The following is a 15,946-nucleotide window of genomic DNA, read 5'->3' on the forward strand; positions in this document are numbered from 1 at the left end:
ATGACTCACATCCCATTCTAAAAAGAGAGACTTCAGAGGAAATGGCTTCTCCCTGAATATCACATCCCAGCATGCCTTACCCCAGACAGTATTGTTAGTGGAGACATGGCACTGGAGTGGGAAAGCCGGTGACAAAACAAAGGCTGTGGTTACATATTAAAATATACTTCTGCAAGGAGATAATATGTTACTGGAAGCCAGAGGATTAAGTGCTAAAATGCAGCAAGTGCATTCTTCTTTCTCTCTCCCTCTCTGCATTATTGTACCCACAATTATATTGTGTTGTGAAAGGCTTTCATGGACAGAATCACTGGGTTGCTGTGGATTTTTTGGCCTGTATGGCCATGTTCCAGTAGCATTCTCTGTCTCCGTTATTACCCTTTAATCCACAATGGTCAGTAGTATATACAGGGGATCAGATGTGCAGCCTCATCACACTAGAGTATGGATCCACTTTAAATCCAGTTTCTGCCTCCTTAAGAATTCTGGGTTTGTAGTTTATTTATTTATTTATTTATTTATTTAGGACATTTGGATCCTGTCCTATCTTGACCTCCGCAGAGGAACTCAGGGTGGCTAACAACCGGCACACCATGGTGCCCACAACCAAAAGCATAGATATACAATTTAAATAAAAACAATATAAAAACAGCATAAAAACATTCAAATAGTCGCCAATTTAAGTCATTGTCCTAAAAGCAGTCCATCAAGTCCATTAAAGCTGTCATTCTGCCAGCAGGTCAGCCTAGTCTGCAAAGGCCTGATCCCATAGCCAGGATTTCACTTGTTTCCGAAAGGTCAGGAGGAATGGAGCAGATCTAATTTTATTTGGGAGGGAGTTCCACAGCCGAGGGGCCACCACAGAAAAGACGCTGTCCTTTGTCCCCACCAAATGTGATTGCAATGATGGGGGGACAACGAGCAGGGCCTCCCTGGATGATCTTAGGGTCCTAGGTGGATTGTAGCGGGATATACATTCGGACAATGTATAAATATGTGAGGGGAAGTCATAGGGAAGAGGGAGCAAGCTTGTTTTTTGCTGCCCTGGAGACTAGGACATGGACAATGGCTTCAAACTACAGGAAAGGAGATTCCACCTGAACATTAGGAAGAACTTCTTAACTGCGAGAGCTGTTCTGCTCCGGAGAGCTCTCTGCCCCGGTGTGTGGTGGAGGCTTCTTCTTTGGAGGCCATCTGTCAGGGGTGCCTTGAAGGCGATTTTCCCTCGTCTTGGCAGGGGGTTGGACAACTGGATGGCCCACAAGGTCTCTATGATTCTATGAGACCCAGGATCTCTTTGGCTGAGCAATTTAAAGGCCCTAAACTATAAGCCCCAGAATTCTGCAGGAGGCAGAAACTGGATTTAAAGTGGATTCATGCTCTAGTGTGACGAGGTCTGATTATAGCCAATAGACAATGATAGCCAATAGACAATTATAGCCAATAGAGAGATTGCCTTTTTATAGCAGCTGCACATGATGCTATCATTGAGCTATCTACTAAGATCGCTTTCTTGGTCACTCATTGATCAGCAGGAATCTTGACAATGTAAATGCAAATTAGGGATCATTTACCCCAAAGTGTTAGATGAAGCCATTTGCTTTAGCAGATGAACTCAAGTTGCACATTTAAAGAATGTTCCTCAATACAACTATTAAAAACATATCACGTATTTCAGTTACGATCCCTTCTACTAAAAATATTACTATCTACAAACTATTAATGTTTATTGTGAAGTTCAGTGGTGAATGTAGCATAGCAATAGCAGCAGCAATCCACTTTTACAAGTGTATTTAGAGGACAGCAGAACGTAATAGCAAAGGATTTGTTGTTGTTCATTCGTTCAGTCATCTCTGACTCTTCGTGACCTCATGGACCAGCCCACGCCAGAGCTCCCTGTCGGCCGTCACCACCCCCAGCTCCTTCAAAGCAAAGCAAAGGATACTGGACTTATTAAAAAAAATAGAAATACAAAGTATTTTGGAGACTATAACTTTTTGAGTGCTTATTTCAAGCCCAAGGCGTGTATGAAAAAAACAATTTTAATTTTAATTTGGAAATCTCACTGTAAATTATGCTGCAGTTCAGCAAACAGCTCTTGCCTTCACTCAGTAATCACCATAATTTTGTAAAGAATCAGAGCAAAGGCTGATCTAGTCTAACATTGTTTGTACAGCGGCTAATTAGATGCCAACGGAAAGCCATATCAGGAAATGAATGCATTAGTATTCCCTGCTTATGTCCCCTAGCAACAGGTACACAGAGGCATACTGATTTGGAGACTGTAATATATAGCCACCATGCCTAGTAGCCATTTTTAGCCCTTTGCTCCATAAATTACTTTAAACTTTTTAAATACTCATCCAAGATGGTAGCAAATGTTCTAGTTTTACTATGCACTATGTAAAGAAATACAATACAATCCCCTTATCCATGGGGTGGATATCCAGTTTCACTTCTCCCTGCTCCAAAACATATTCTACCTGGGAGTGTTGGCGGACCTCTCTCTCCAACGTGATTCTATGATATGCTTCCTGCTGAAATATAGTCAAAATGTAGGGTTTGCTATTAGCCACAGTTTAAGACATCCATAGGAGTCTTGGAACATATCCCCTGAGGATAAGGAGGTCATACGGTACTACTTTTTATCCATTCTTAATCTACAATTACATTTGGTTTCATTAGATTACCCTAGGTTCTAGTACTGCGAGAAATATCTGACTCATTTCTCTATTTTTTTGTGGGCACATTATGTCCGATTTATAGGGGCCTGAAGGGAGGATTTTCTTGGCAAGATTTGTTCAGAGGAGGTCTGCCTTTGCTATTCTCTGAGGCCTCTTTTACACTGCCATATAAAATCCAGAATATCTGCTTTGAACTGGATTATATGGCAGTGTAGACTCATATAATCCAGTTCAAAGCAGATAATGTGGATTATCTGATTTGATAGAAGCTTCAGTGCTGCAATGGGTTAAACCCTTGTGCTGGTTGAACTGCTGACCTGAAGGTCGGTGGTTTGAATGTGCGAGGTGGGGTGAACTCCCATCTGTCAGCTCCAGCTTCCCATGTGGGGACATGAGAGAAGCCTCCCACAGGATGGTAACACATCCAGGCGTCCCCTGGCCAAATACACAGTATTTCAAATTTAAAAGTCTCACCATAGATTTCTGTAGGGAAATATATTGGTAGTTTTATTTCCAACTCCTTTTCTAGATTTCACTCTCAGGCCCTTTCCACACAGCTGCATATATCCCAGTTCAAAGCAGAAAATGTGGGATTTTATTCAGCTGTGTGGAAGGGGCCTTGAAATGAACCTCATAAGACATTTTAATACACATCCCTGCAGTATAAACAGCCTTTTCGCTCTTTGCAACCTTTTTTGTTCTAAGTACCTAAATAATTTGGCATCCCCAGAAAATCCTGACTATATTCTTGCTCCTCCCAAGTTTTTTAGGAAGTTAAAAAGTCCCAGAGACCATGATTATATCCCTCCATTATGAGCACCCACTATTATGGCAACCCCACGAATCTCATGTTTGTTTTTTTCAGGCAGGGGATACTTGGGGTGGTTTTGCCAGCACCTTCCTCTGAAATAGAGCCTATAGACAGGCATGGGCAAACTTGGGCCCTCCAGGTGTTTTGTACTTCAACTCCCACAATTCCTGGCCTCAGACCCCTTCCTTTTCCCCCTCAGTTGAGGCCAGGAATTGTGGGAGCTGAAGTCCAAAACACCTGGAGGGCCCAAGTTTGCCCATGCTTGGTATAGCACCTATATTTGTTGGCAATATCCCATCCAAATACTCACTAGCGCTCACCCTCTTTAGCTTCTGAGATCAGATGGTGACTGGTGCCTTTTGGGGTGTTGAGGCAGGTCACTTCTTCTCTCTACCAAACTCTGGTCCTCCAGATGTTTTCAACTTCATCTCCTAGAACTTTAACAGATTGCTAAAGGCAGCTGAAGCTTCTGCGAGTTGGCAGTGCTAAACATTGGGTATTTAGCTGGTTCTCCTTACGCTTCCTAGAACCTGTCTCCTCTCCATCCCTTTCCTCCTGCTCTCTGCCAAACTGTGGTCCTCCAGGTGTTTGGGACTTCATCTCTGAGAATCCCTGATAGTTAGTCAAGGCAGCTGAGGCTTCTGGGAGATGAAGTCCCAAACACCAGGAGGAGGAGGAGGAGGAGGAGGCGAGTTTGGGAGCCCCTACTTTGGGATATTTACCTGGTTCACCTTACTCTTCCTAGAACTCGGCTCCTCCCTATCCCTTTCCTCCTGATCTCTGCCAAACTGTGGGACTTCATCTCCCAGAATCCCTGATAGTCAAGGCAGCAGAGGTTTCTGGGAGATGAAGTCCCAAATACTAGGAGGAGGAAGAGGAGGAGGAGTGTTTGGGAAGCCCTGCTTTGAGGTATTTAGCTGGTTCACCTTACCCTTCCTAGAACCCGGCTCCTCTCCATCCCTTTCCTCCTGATCTCTGCCAGACTGTGGTCCTCCAGGTGTTTGGGACTTCATCTCCCAGAATCCCTGACAGTTAATTAAGGCAGCTGAGGCTTCTGGGAAATGAAGTCCCAAAAACCAGGAGGCGAGTTTGGGAACCCCTGTTTTGGGGTGTTTAGCTGGTTCATCTTTCTTACCCTTCCTAGAACCCAGCTCCTCTCCATCCCTTTCCTCCAGGTGTTTTGTACTTCAACCCAGAATCCCCGATAGTCAAGGCAGCTGAGGTTTCTGAGAAATGAAGTCCCAAACACCTGGAGGAAGAGGGGGAGAGGAGAGTTTGAGACCCCTGCTTTGGGATGCTTAGGCGGGCCACCAGGGCCCTCTTCTCCCAGAGCCAGACTCATCTGCCATCCTCTCCTCCTCTTCCTTTCCCCACTTTCCCCAAACTCTAGTCCTCCTGTGGACGACCTCTCCCAGCATCCTTGATGATTGTGCAAGGCTGCCGAGACCTCGGGGGGGGGGGGGGGGGCGAGCGTGGGTGAAGCCCTGCTTGGGGGCCTTGGGGCGGACCTCGCAGGGCCCAAAGGCGCCCTCCCCTCTCCTTCCCGGGCTCCGTGGGCGGGGCCAGGAGGGCTCCCTCCCGCTGGGCGTCCCCACCGGCGGCGAAGAGAGGCCCGAGCTGGCTCCATCCGCCAAGAGGGCTGGCTGGCTGGCCTTGGGAGGAAGAGGAGCAGGAAGGAAGGCAGGCAGCGGGGGAGCGGCTTTGCCTTTGCGCTGCGCCAGGACTCGCCGGGAGACAAGGTGCGCCGAGGGGGAGCCCTGCAGGAAGGGAGGTGGGGGGCGCAGGGGAGAGCGGGGCCCTTCTTTCCATGGTGGGGATCCAGCCTGGCTTCTTGACCCATTTCAAGAGGCCGGGAAGGACCCGCGACTCGCCCGGCAAACTTCCAGAAAGTGGGTCCCCCCCCCCCCCCCCCCGCCTTGCCTCCCTTTGTCTCTCCGGATGTCTTTGTGAGGCAAGGAAGTGGCCTGCTCAGCCCACGGGTTGAGTCAGATTGCAAAGCAGCCAAAGGTTAACCTGGTTCACATTTCTCTTAAAATCTCCCTGGGAGGGAATCTCTAACTCATGATTTCGGGATCCAGGTGTGGTCTTCTGCCCCTGCGGCGGGTTTTTCCTCCTCTTCCCTTCTTGTAAATCTCAGGCGGTCTACGTTGGGTGGGCTGCCTTGCTTTGTTTTGGGAATGGGAAAGATCACCCAGCCCAACAACAAAACATTCCTGGTTTCTAAGGGGAGGGGGAAAAGGAAGGGGCCTGAGGCCAGGAATTGGGGGAGTTGAAGTTCAAAACACCCGGAGGGCCCAAGTTTGCCCATGCCTGTCTATAGGCTGTATTTCAGAGGAAGGTGCTGGCAAAACCACCCCAAGTATCCCCTGCCTGGAAAAAAATGAAATTCATGGGGTTGCCATATTTAGGGTGCCCACTGGATAGACCGCATCACCTTTAGTGTCTTAGGCAGGCACGGGCAAACTTGGGCCCTCCAGGTGTTTTGGACTTCAACTCCCACAATTCCTAACAGCCTACCGTTGAAGTCCAAAACATCTGGAGGGCCCAAGTTTGCCCGTGCCTGCTCTTAGATATCGTTGTCAAGATTTCTTATGGGCAGGCAGATGGCGACTGGTAAATAGTACATATTCCCCAAATAAATAGTTCCCCAAATAATTCGCCCCCCCCCAATTTGATCCATAATCAGATCCCTTTTAGAGACATAGTGCTCCCCTTACATTGCCACCAAGTTTCTAATCTTGTCATCTGCCCTCAGCACTTGATCCATCAGCCCCAACCCCTTTGCAAGGGATTTGCACCAGCCGCCGCCTGAGCTCAGAACTGTGCACTACTCAGACCACCTGATCTTATTTTTCTGGTTATTTAATATTTAATGTTTATTTTACTTAAGTGGTATTTGTCTTTACTGTTCTAATGTAGCACAAATCCGATGTAAAATCATACTACGTATTTTTGACATTAATATTGAAATCTGAAATATATACAGAAACTCCTTGCTAGATAGATGTTTGCTATGTATTGTATCACACGTGGTTGTTTCTATACTGTTGAGATGCTTTTGTGAATTTTGTTGTTATATTTTAACTACTAGCTGTACCCACCATGCATTGCTGTGGCCAATCTTCCTCTTTCTTTCCTTTCTTTCTCTCATTCCTTCCCTCTCTCTTTCCTTCTTTCCCTTTTTTCTTTCCTTCTTTCCTTCCTTCTCTTGATCTTCCCTTCCTCCCCCCTTTCTATTCCTTACTCTTTCTCTCATTTCTTCCTTCTCTACCTATTCTTGGACTGCAGCTCCCACCAGTCCTTTTGATCAATCTACCTACCTACCTATCTCCATCTAATCTATCTATCTATCTGGAGGATTGCTGGGAGTTGCACTCCAGGAATAGGAAATTGTAAATATGCAGGAATTGGGATGCTCTCAAAGAAATCTAGGGAGAAGAAAGCTTTGTATCTTAGAAGCAGTGCATTTGGATCATCCTCCTCTCCTAAAGGGCCTGGTCTAGGGAATGCTGGGAGCTGTCATCCGGAAGAGAGTGTGGATATGCTATTGTGTGTTTTGTTTAGTGGGGGGGGGGGGGTGTGGGAGGGAGTTTTTATGAGTGATGGTCACTCGTTGGCCTGATAGGCATATTGTGTCCAAATTTGGTGTCAATTTGCCCAGCGGTTTTTGAGTTATGTTCATCCCACAAACAAACATTACATTTTTATTTATATAAATGTGGAATCTCGAGCATGTAAGCCACCCCAAGTCCCTTCAGGGAGATGGAGGCAGGGTACAAAAATAAAGTTGTTGTTGGTGGTGTTATTATTCTGTATTTCAAAAACTAGATCCAATGAGAAAAAAATTGTGCCATCTTTGGAATCAGTAGGTCAAATCTACAGAGAAACAGGGCTAACATTTGAGGCACCAAAATATGTGTGGCCAGTGTAATCTTTCTCTGCCCACACCTAGCCAAGCTTGTGGTTCTCAACCTGGGGTCCCCAGATGTTTTTGGCCTTCAACTCCCAGAAATCCTAACAGCCGGTAAACTGGCTGGGATTTCTGAGAGCTGAAGGCCAAAAACATCTGGGGACCCCAGGTTAAGAACCACAGACAGTCCCCCAGTTACAAAGTTTTACAAAGTCCCCAAGTGTTTCCACTTTCATAGGTGTCCTGAACCCTTAACCTCACCAAATGAGGAAGGAAGGATGGCTGTACAGGAAGTCCCCAAGTTACAAGCAACATAGGTTCTGTAGGTTTGATCATCAGTTGAATTTGTATGTAAGCCGGAACAGGTAAATTTTAAAGTATAACTCCTGCCTACACACACACACATGCATTCACACACATATGCATATACATACAACTTTGGCTAGCATAGGGAAGGGTTAACAGCCCTGTGGTGTTTGTTTTGCTGTATGTTCCCCTGTTGAGAAGATGTCACCTCACTTTCTGTCCCTGTAGTAATTTGATTTTGAAAAATGTGGCTTAGTAACAAGGATTGGTAAGAAAACTTCAGTTGAGACACCTTTTCCCCATGATAACTTTTTCAGGGGTGAACTTCCCTTCCAAGGGGTAGATTTTTCTCACTTCCTGTTGTCTTATCCCCGTTCATAAATATGCGTCATTTGTAAGTTGGATGTTTGTAACTCGGGGACTGCTTATATACGTAGGAACTCTGTAGCATCAGCATTTCACCCCAAGATAATACTCACCTTTCATAGTCTGGATCCTGCTTGATCATGATTTCAGAATGTTGGTATATCTGCTAAAAATGGTATACAGTCAGCTCTCCGTATCCACAGGTTCTGTATCCATGAATTTAACCATCCACAGCTTGAAAAAATATTTTTTTAAATCCCAAAAACAAACCTTGATTTACTTCATTTTCTATAAAGTACACCACTTTATTATCTTACTTAGGCAATCCCTCATTGTGCAAGTATGATGGCCTTCCAAGTGTAATATCTTGGTGGTGGGGTCTGTAGGTGACTGTGGAGCCCTGTTCATGATCCACATGTTCTTCCATAGTGAGGACATTGGTTTCCAGGTGGAAGGTGGTCCTGGTCAGGGTTAACTTGACAAGCCTTCCTCTTGGCGCATTCCTCCCTTTTGCCCTCCATTTGCACCTCTTCAAATTCCATAGCACTGCTGGTTACAGCTGACCTCGTTAGAACACTCAATGGCCAGGGCTTCTCAGTTCTTGGTCTCTATGCCACAGTTTTTAAGGTTAGTTTAAAGATCGCTTTAAGCCCATTGTACTATGCCACTATATACAATGGGATGAGCATCCATGGATTTTGGAATCCTCAGGGATCCTGGAACCAAACCCCAGCAGATACAAAAGGCCCATTGTATTTGCCAAATTTACATGGATAACATATAATTTCTCCAACCCAGAGGGCTGTCTGTTTGGGTGTGTTTTCCAGGAGTGAGTTGTTTGCCTTGTGGGTTCTTCTGTTCATCCAATACAGGGATTAAGGGCTCAACCATATGAAATACACATCTTAAATCAGAAAAGTTGCAGCAAAATAATTAGCTGCAAGAATAATTAGCTGTAAATAAGATTTCTGCATACTTAAAGGTGGCGTGGGAATGCTGTTGTTGCTCACAGATCACAGGTAATTGCAGTACCTGTAGGATCAGAATACATACTATAGTATATCAGGAAAGGAAAAAAAAACATCTAATCACCAATGGGTCTGTTATATTTCTTTCAGATCTGATTCTGACCTCTTTAATATCAGTTACATTTATATCCCATATTCCTCCCAAGGAGTTCAAGGTAGATGTGGTCTCACTGTCCTTTTTTATCCTCACAACTGTCTGGTTGCTCCTGACATGATAAATAAAATCCTCACAACAACCATTTGAAGTAGCTTAGGCTTAGAGATAAGGCTTAGAGATAAGATCCTCAAGTCCCACACATATTATAAGTCAAAACAATATAGATTGTAGTATTTAGCATGGTGCAGAGCTTTCAGTATTGGGCTAGCACTCTGGACACAGGGTTCAAATCCTCATTCAAACATGAATCCCACTGGGTGTGCTAGGCAAAGTCACACACTCTCAAAGCAATACCAAACATGAGACTGGTTTGCCTTAGGGTAGTGGTAGGTAGGGAACATCTCCAAGGCACACAACAGCAACAATTTCTGTCAACTCATTTGGAAGGTGCTGCAGATACTGTGAATTATCTAAGAGCAAATGAAGTCTGAAATCTCACTAGGGCCCCTTCTACAAGCAGATAATCTGGATTTTATATGGCAATTTAAAAGGGGCCTCGAAGGGAAGATGACTAAACTGAGGCTGTTATACTTTGTCACACTACAGGTGGATTTATGCAGTTAAGGAAGCCATGGCATTCAGTTTGCAACTCAGCAGGACAATTTTTTTTTAATTTATCGTGCCGGAAGTGACTTGAGAAACTGCAAGTTGCTTCTGGTGTGAGAGAATCAACTGTCTGCAGAGACATTGCCCAGGGGATGCCCAGATACGTTACCATCCTGTGGGAGGCTTCTCTCATGTCCCTGCAGGACCATTGATACCTGGGGATCTTGAATGTCTCTTGTTTATAGCTTTGCCATAAGCTGAAATTGAATTGTTGGTAAATAGCAGCAAAGGTCAGAGGTAGGGACTGGCCCAGTAAGCTTCAGAACTTATTGTGGATTTGAAACTAGTTCTTGCTAGTCCTGCCTGAATACTCTTTAACCACGAAACCACTCCAGTTCCCATGAGTAGAGAGTCGCTTCTTTATTTTACATTTTTTTATTTGTAGATAATAGGGTTTACAGCTCCTAATTTAAAAATGTTGAATTTTCAAAAGTAAAATTGAAAGCAAGCTAGAATTCATAGAGGAAGCATTCAGGAAATATTCCTAATACTGCTGTGCTTGGTTTATGTCAGTGGTTCTCAACCTCTGGGTCCCCAGGTGTTTTGGCCTACAACTCCCAGAAATCCCAGGCAGTTTACCAGATGTTAGGATTTCTGGGAGTTGAATGTCAAAACATCAAGGGACCCACAGGTTGAAACCCACTGGTTTACAGACCATGGTGGCAGGGAAATTATTGCCCAAAATACCTGGAGAGTATTATGTTGAAGAAGGCTAATTTACTACACTGTTATCACTTACATTGCTTGTATCGAGGCACACGTGCTTCTTGCAGTTGTATAATTTGTTTGTAGATTCAGTTGATGATGGAATGAATTTTGGGGGTAGACATAACTTTGTCTGGCCCAGCAGAGAAAATGAAAAGAGAAAATGATTTGAATAAATATGAGTTAGGGGAGAAAAATCCCAAGTGTAGATCTAAAAAGGGCACTCAGACCTGTAGGCAGTTTTGGACAACTGTATCTAGGAACAAACAAAGCTGAAAGCAGGGAGCAGTGGAATTCGTTGGCACTGGCTGTAAAGGGCTGGGACCTAGCCTTAAAGGAGCAAAGTCCATTTTTAACCTTGGAAACTGTATCAGAGTATTGTTTACCTGTGTGTAGTTTGAAATTTTGGAATCTCATGTTTAATGAAGGCTGATAGTGGAAAAATGTCTCATAAATACATTTTGTTTCAGAGCTTGAATATAAACATAAATACATTTTGTTTCAGAGCTTTGAAGGGAAGGTATGATACTCCTGTGAGCTTTGGACAGCTATAAAGGCGTTGCTCTGCCTAAAACATTAGCTCATATTGAATTAACTAGTCTGAAGTCTGACCTGGACATTTTAAATGTGCACACATTTTGCTTTTTAAACTACAAAATAAGTATAATTTAAATGGGCTTCTTTGTAAATACAGTACATCCATGTAAGATTACAACAGTTTATATCTGACTCTGATCATAATCCAAAAATTCAATTCAATAGATTCAATAGAACAAAACTGGTTAGAAAACTATGCTACAGGCATCAGGTTTGGTGGGCAGTTTAAGGAGGGGCTTTTCTTTTCAAGCTAGCCGTTAGCCTTCATGTTTGCTTACTTGTGATACTGAATTGTAATTTCAAATGCTTGGTACACCCATTATGGAGATATTGGTTAAGATTCTACATTTGTGAAGCTTAGGGTAAGAGTTCTGCAAGTGGAATTCTCTGTTCCTCCCTTCTCTTAAGCCTCACAATTTTGCTACAGCAGTTACTCTGAACAGCTATTCAAAGACTGGTGGAGGTCTGTAGCAGGATAGGACTAGTATCTGAGATCTACAGGGATCCTCTGGAGGTCTCGGTGAATAGTGTCATTAGTCTAAATGACATTATCCACTGAGGTCTGCCAAGGGTCTTCTGGAGATCTGGTCTGGGTGACATCATCAACCAAAATCTGTAGTATTCTTGTTCCCTGCACTCTCTATCAGCCATAGAATATCCATTCTGGGAGGATATCACATAAAAATAAGATACCTGGGATGGTGACTTTGACTATTGTAGAAAGTGAAGGAGCATACCAACGTCTGCAGTGGAGCCCATGGAGGAGCAGAAAAATGAGTCCAAGGTCGATCAAAGTTGGCTAGGTAAAGGTTTCCTCTTGACATGTCTAGCCATGTCCAACTCTGGGGGATGGTGCTCATCTTCATTTCTAAGCTGAAGAGCTGGCGTTCATAAATGCCTCTAAGGTCATGTGGCTGGCATGACTGCATGAAGCACTGTTACCTTCCCGCCAAAGTGGTACCTATTGATCTACTCACATTTTGCATGTTTTCGAACTGCTAGCTTGGCAGAAGCTGGGGCTAACAATGGGAGCTCACCCTACTTCCTGGATTCAAACCACTGACCTTTTGGCCAGCAAGTTCAGCAGCTCAGTGGTTTAACCCGCTACTTCACCAGGGGCTCCCCAAAGTTGGCTACTCCTGCTTTATTCAGGCAAAGCTATGGTAGTTTGTTGCAGCCAAAAACTAGGGAAAGAAAATGCTTGTAAGACTAGCCAGACTATTTTAATATTGAGCTTTCATGGCTTTCAGACCACTCCTTCAAATGTACTTTGAGTACATTTGAAGGAGTAGCAGTAAAGCCACAGGTTTTCAAGCATAGTTACATACATGTGATAGTGGGGTGGAACATGTTGGAATACAGAAGGTTCCAAAATGTGACACTGGGCATATATCTTTAAAGATCTGTGTGAGATGATACAGGCCTTTCTAGTACTGCTAGTGATCTTTCAATGGTTGGTTAGAAATGTCAGGTGATAGCCATAAGTGCTTGCCCATGGGGTCAAAACCTGATCTGAGAAGCATCATTTTGTTATGTGTGCAACTGTGACAACTTGTGTATTTCACTAGTGTCTCATGAAATCACTATCTCTGTTTGCACAGGGATCCATTTCCTGTCTCAGGCAGTAGAATGTCAATTGAAGGTAAATTGAGATTAAATTAAATCAACAAGAGGCTTGCTCCGGGAAACCACAATAAATCTGTATCACAAACGGCAGACCTTGAACCAAGAGTGGGCAGCTGTGGAAGACTAAGCAGATGGGGAGGACTATACCTCTTCTCACAAAGTAATTTTGTCTGCCTTTGAGACATGGTTTTTTGGGGCTCCTGCAGGGCATTTTTTATTGCACAAAATATTGTTTTGACCCCTTGAGGAATCGAGGGCTTGTTAAACTTGGGGAAATGTCCTGTACATACCTAGATAGTTTTAATGCAATTTACAGCCCTCCAAATTGGAGCATGTGTAAGAGAGTGACCACAAAATCAGTTCTAGGTCAAATGTGCATTTGACCTTTGGATGCACATTACCCATCTCTGACTAAAACCTTAACTAGGTACCCTTCATATTGCAGCTCATAGCATGCACTGTCCATTTAATATGCTGGAAAAAAAATAGGATAGCTTTTGGTGGAGGTAAATAGGGAGTGTCTCAAGTGGTGTTTCAAAATCTTCATCCAGAACAAACGGAGTGTGTTTTAACAAGAAGCAGCTGCCTGCCATTTGGACATTCCAGGCACCTTCACCTATAAATAAGCAACGAATAAGATGACTTTGGAGGGGAAAAAGTGGAAATGTTGAAAAGAACTTCAGTTGACTTAAAGATTTCAGCCTGAAGCCTGTACCGTAGAGAAGAGCCAGGCTTTGAAGTAAACAGGTACTTGGTGCCAGCATTTCCAGTGGCCGGTTGCCAAGTTGCATCCATGAAGTATGTGGTGCTGGGGGAGGGAAAGTCATGTGAGTTAAAGGCCTGGTTCTCATCTTTGTTTCCAAGGCAGTGTTAACCTTATTTTTAGTTTACACATGGGAATGTTGTGCAGGCCCTCCCTAAATAAAAAATAATGGTCCAGAGGGGAGGAGGAAAATCAGAAGCAGGCAGGATTATTTCCTTTGCAATCAGATATCTTACACAGTCCTTTTCAAATCATTCAATGGTTAAGGACAAGGCTACTCTGCGCAATAAACCCCAGAAGGACTTGTTTTTACATTCCAATCTTCCAAAATACCCTGTCACCCACCCAGTAATGTTATTCATTGCTGTTTCAAAAGGAAACACACTGCCTTAAAATCATGGAGTCTGTGGCTGTGCTGGGAGTGGACCTAAGATAGCATATGGGTCTCCTGCAATGAAAACAAAGTCAGGATATACAGGGTTAGTCAAAATGCATAGGCCAATAAGCCATTCAATTGAATGGCTTATTGGCCTATGCATTTTGACTAACCCTGTATTGTTGTAAAGGAGGAGCTTTGGTGCACCTATGCTGTTGTGTGCACTCCAGAAATCCACTACTAAGAGACCAGTGTGGCAGGTACTGTTTGATCCTGCAAGCAATAAAGGGCCACTGCTTTCTGTAAGAGTTCCAAAAGTACAACCTGTTATAAAGCTCACACCTGTCCCCTTAGTAGTGCTCCAGGGCACATCCCAAAGGTATTTTTACTGCTGCATCTGTCTTTCTTTTACTAAGTGCCTATTTCATGTTAGTACCCTTCGTATGATCTTCTATCAAAGTTATACTATTGCCTGTATAGACAGCCTCCACGTTCACTGGGGTTAGGGGCACAGGACACCCGTGAAAGTGAAAAACCACAAATAAAAAATACCCGAGAAAACACCTCTTGGAATCTCTAGGTCCTCTAGCACACCCCCATGGTCAACTTTTGTTGTTCACGATGTACATGTATGTTTTCTGATCGATAACTGAATATAGAGCAAACAAAGCTAGAGTTTGTCTAGTGCGGAATGACTGCTTACTTAGGTCCAGGGTACTTGGCTGACCAAATCCCCTTGTAAAACCTGTTTGGGCCTGAGATCTTCAGGACAGGCCCTTCTCTTGGTCCCACCTCCATCTCAAGCTCGGTTGCTGGGAATGAAATAGAGGGTCTTTTCGGTGGCTGCTCCTTGCCTCTTGAACTTCCTTCTTTCAAGGGAAGCCGGAATAGTCTCCTCTTTGCTCTCCTATTGGCGGCACGCTAAAACATTTTTTTAAATTCAGACAGGCTTTTAAAGATTTTGAGATCTAGTCAGGAGGTGCTGTGGTTTTGTGTGGTTTTATGATTTTAACCTGAATTGTTTTTAATATTGATGATTTTTAGAACTGTTTTAATATTTGTATATTTTAAGTTGTATTGTAATGCTTTTAATTGTGAGTCTCTGTATGGAGAGAAAAAGCGGGCTGTTAATAAACATAATAAACATAATAAACATAATAATAATAATAATAATAATAATAATAATAATTTTGTGGTTAGGGTTGGAAGATCCCCATGAAAATAGGACTATAGTCTTCCTGTTTTTTATACTGGAGAGAACACTTCTCCAAGCATCTTCAGGTCCATCAGTGCAATTCTGTGGCCATCTTTCTCAGAATGTGGTATTGGATATAGCACTAGAACCCTATACATTTAACAAAGTAATGTATTCCTGTATATTACTTCTTTAACAGAATATTTGGTAGCATAGGAAGTGGTAACATGGAAAGACTGGGGATATGTTCCCACAGAGCAAAAAGGGAGAGCGGTTTAATATGTTTCATCAATGTTTTATTCAAAACTAGCACATGTGAAATGAAACAATTGGGTCAGGTAAGCCTTGCCTAAGTAAACAATTTTAAAAACATTTTTTTAGAGACCACTTGACAGCTTCTTTCAAAATGCACACAGGGATCATTTTTTCCCTCTTTCACATATTTCCATTCTTCTTTTGGTGGACATACTTACAGATCTGTCCCTCCAAATGTATTGGACTTTCAGCTCCAGCTACCCATTGCAGGGACATGACAGAAGCCTCCCACAAGGATGAAAAAAAAATCAGAAAACATCCAGGTGTCCCCTGGGGAACATCCTTGTAGATGGCAAATTCTCTCTTAGAATCCCTGATGATTGCCCAAGCCAATTAAGTCTTCTGGGAGTAGAAGTCCAAAATATCTGGAGGAGTAGAGTCTGGGAATCAATTAGCCTTTTAAAGCATGCTGAGGGTATCTGATGAGCCAAGCTAATTTTTTTTCCTCCTCCTCTTTTGTTTTTCATGAATGTCTAGTAAGAGATTCCAGAGACAGCTGGT

At 43.4% G+C, this 15,946-nt stretch overlaps 1 protein-coding gene across 1 annotated transcript in view; it reads left to right on the plus strand.

The window, feature by feature from the left end:
- The first annotated feature begins 5,053 nt into the window (after nt 1-5,053).
- Nucleotides 5,054-15,946, plus strand: part of CD151 (CD151 molecule (Raph blood group)) — a 50,665-nt gene continuing 39,772 nt past the window's right edge. Inside the window, exon 1 of the mRNA XM_060769171.2 lies at nt 5,054-5,234. The gene's annotated coding sequence lies outside the window, so the exon portion shown is untranslated. The remainder of the gene's footprint in view (nt 5,235-15,946) is intronic.

Source organism: Anolis sagrei, chromosome 1, assembly GCF_037176765.1.
Source record: "Anolis sagrei isolate rAnoSag1 chromosome 1, rAnoSag1.mat, whole genome shotgun sequence".
Classification (NCBI taxonomy): domain Eukaryota; kingdom Metazoa; phylum Chordata; class Lepidosauria; order Squamata; family Dactyloidae; genus Anolis; species Anolis sagrei.